Raw genomic sequence first — 3,843 nt, 5'->3', positions numbered from 1 at the left:
GAATTTACTTTGTGAGACCAATTGCCACAGTATGCATCATTATTTTGCAAATATAGCAAATTTTGTGGAGAAATATTTGTACAATTTGGTCCATGAGACTTTTTTGCATGATTGTTCCTAGCCCAATTGACAAAATTTAAACAGTAATTGCTAGGGGCTGAACCTAACAGTCTTAACTCTTGTGGCTCTGACCCAGTAACATTTAAACCTGTAACAATGTACCAAATTTGAGCACCAATGGGATTTGCTGGGATTAAACATATGTCAAACAGATATTGATCATGAATCTACCTGATGGGATTTCACATAATGTTTTGTTTGCTTCTTCGAGCGTTTTCCAATTCTTTGTCCATTTTTTAAACATTGTGGCATTGAGTGAATCGCCTAAAGGTGCGCCCACTAAACAAGTTCGAAAAGGATCTGAAGGGGTGGCCATTGAAAGGCAAAAATTATCCTGTCCAGTTTGATTAGCCCACATTACCCACATATTTTGTCTCTCATCCATGTCAATCAAAAACCCTTCATTTCCCTTTATCATGGTAAACCACCATAACAACCTGATCAGAGGTAGTCCTTTAAGGACTTTAAAAGGATTGTGGCAGTTCAGCCAGCATCTTGGCTGGATCCCATGTGAGATCTTGCTTCCCTTTTCTTTTACCCCTCTGCCTCGCCCGTCGATTCAGTTGCTTCGAACCACGGGGTGTTCCATCTTCTCGGCAGCAGGGATAACTTTCAGGGAAGGGCCCTTTCTCTTGAGACTGCCGTTTTAAGAATTGCTCCCAATTTTTATTTTTTACCCCTGGAATATCACACCTGACCTGTGTCTTATGACAGCTTATTGTGGTTATTTTAATAATATACGGCAAAGGGGTATTAGGATGATAACAATAGTTTTCTGGATTTATTCCAAAAGCAAAAATCTCCCACCATCTATCAGATCCTTTTTCAAATTGTCCTGTTTGCACACCTTCCTGTAATGCAACCTCAGTCAAATTTCTTTCAAAATTGTAACACTCTGTACAAATCCCTCTTGGGGATCGACCCCACTTAGAATGTGTCCACCACTTTTCTTTACACACTTTCCAAATGTAACATACAAAAGGATAACATTCACAATTTGGTACTGTACACAAGATTTGCATGTGAGAGTTCATCAGATCCCGTCTCTATGTTGATGGTAGAGAGCGAGAAGTATCTGCTGAATTTTCTGGATCAGCTGAAGGTAAATCACTGGGATCAGCAGGTTTAGTCCATCGGCTCGGCACCCAGACAGGCCCTGTGGGGGTAGACACACAAAGATAACCACGTCCCCAATAGAGTACCTTGCTAGGACCTCCTCACAGACCTGTTTTTGGATCCTTATAGACCAATCAGTTTGCCTTAGCATTTCTTTCTCTTAAACCCACATCCCATTTGTGACTACGAATATGGATAATAGCAAAGGCAGCAGTCCTCAACTTTACTGCTTCTTTGAAGCTGCAAAAACAGTTCATATAAACGAGGATTTTTTACTTCCTTAATGTCTGCATTTTCAATATGTTCACTTACTCCTGCAACATATAAAGAATCAGTTACCACATTAACAAAACCCTTAAACTTCACCAAAACCCAAACAACAGCGACTAATTCCAGAGTTTGTAATGTGTCTTCCTTTTGAGCTGGAATAATGTGATGATTCCATTGTCTTTCTGAATCTTGCCATGTAGCAGCTGTACGAGATTTCTTTCCAGCATCAGTGAACACAGTTGATGCCCCTGGTAATGGCACAAATGATTGTTTGGGCTTCTCAATCCAATTCTGCTGGCCTATCCATCGTAGTGGTATTCGAGGCACTTCCTCAGTACTGACCACACTGCTGTTGTCAAGCAATGCTTCTTGCAGTGTGGAGCTGTGAATTAAATACCAATCTAAAGTGTCTTTTTTATTGGTATCTGAATTACAGCTGGATCTGCACCCATAATTTGTCACAATCGCTTCTACCTTTGTTTTATTAAATTTGCTAAAATTTCAACTTTTTGAATTAAGGTATGTCTCTGTTGTAGTGGTGGTAACAACCACTCTAATACCCATATCTCCCCTGTTTTCTTTTGTTGCTGTGTCAGGGCACCAATGAGATGTTGAGGTCCAAACCATACAGTAAGATTAATGTCCAAGTCTGGATCTCGCCTACGAACAACACCTGTCTGGATACAGTCCATTATTTTATTGAGAGCTTCTTGTTGTTCACTGGTGACCTGTATGGGTGCTGTAGTATCAGTACCTTTTAACAAAGGTCGTAAAGATTGTAGAAGTTCATTAGGAATACTTACAACAGGTTTAAGCCATTGTAAATCTCCTAGCAATCGCTGAGCATCATGAACAGTATGAAGTGACATGTTTAATGACAGTTTCTGAGGGGCAACAGACTGCTCAGTTAAAGTCCACCCAAGATATTTCCATGGGGATGACAGCTGTATTTTCTCAGGTGCAACAATCAGTCCATTCTGAAGTAGTTGTGTTTGAATGTCCTTAACTTGTTTATCTGCAAAAGGTTGTGACTGAGCAAAAAGAACGTCATCCATATAGTGATAAATAATAGTTGTAGGCCACCGAACACGTAGTGGCTGCAAAGCATCAACATCAAGCTGGCACAAGGTAGGAGAATTACACATACCCTGTGGTAAAACTGTCCATTCAAATCTCTTGTCTGGTTCTGCTCGATTTAATGAGGGCAAGGTAAAAGCAAATCTGCAAGTATCCTGTTCATGCAGTGAGATAGTGAAAAAACAGTCCTTTAAATCAATTATTAACAAGGGCCAATCTTTTGGTAACGTTGCAGGATTGGGCAAACCAGGTTGTAGTGCCCCCATTGGCTCCATTTGTTCATTTACTGCACATAAGTCGTGCAGCAATCGATATTTTCCAGACTTCTTTTTTATAACAAAAATAGGAGTATTCCAAGGACTTGTTGACAACTTTAAATGTCCTTGTTGATATTGTTCCAGCACTAATTGATGAGCTTGTTGCAGACTTTCCCTTTTTAAAGGCCACTGTTCAACCCATACTGGTTCCTGAATTATCCATTTAAGTGGGAGTGGGGAAGTCCAAACAATGGCCTCTATTCTAAAGGGTGCTCATCGGTCAAAATAACAAGTTGTGACAAAATATCTCGCCCTATTAGACATTGAACCTTGTCTGGTAATGGAACAATTGACAAAGCAGAACTGATGACCTTCCCATCTAATTGAATCTGGATTTGTGGAGACCTTTTTTGCCAAAGTTAAGCCTCCCACCCCTGTAACAGTAACCATACTAGGCAACAAAGGCCATTCCTGGGGCCAATATTGTGGAGCAACAATACTTGAGTCCGCCCCAGTATCCAACAGTCCTTCTAATTGGTGGGATTCTCCGTTATAATTAAGAACAACTGTTTGCTTGGGTCGAGTGTTTAAGTCCAGGGTAAGTAATGTAAGTCCTCCTGTGGAATCAAATCCACCTGTACCCTGTGATTGATTTTTCAATGGTGTCAACTGATGGGTATATTGCAGTAGTGGCATAAATTGTGCAATTCACTGTCCTTTATCAATTCTGGCTGGTGGTGCCAGTGTATATGCCATGATATATATTTCACCAGAATAGTCCCCATCAATTACTCCAGGTGAAATAAACAATCCCATTAGACTAGCAGATGAACGTCCCAACACTATTTCACCCATGGCTTTTCCATTTATTATCACTGGTCCAATAATTCCCGTGGGAATCTTGTAAGGCTGAGATGTCAATAAATCCACAGTCACTGAGGCTGCCAGGTCCAGGCTGAGGCTCCCTGCTGTGGCAGGCTGGAGGGAAGTTGCACTGATGTTC

Source organism: Poecile atricapillus, chromosome 34 (assembly GCF_030490865.1).
Source record: "Poecile atricapillus isolate bPoeAtr1 chromosome 34, bPoeAtr1.hap1, whole genome shotgun sequence".
NCBI classification, from domain to species: Eukaryota; Metazoa; Chordata; class Aves; order Passeriformes; family Paridae; genus Poecile; species Poecile atricapillus.
The sequence above is the reverse complement of the archived record's forward strand: the minus strand, read 5'-3'. Positions refer to the sequence as shown.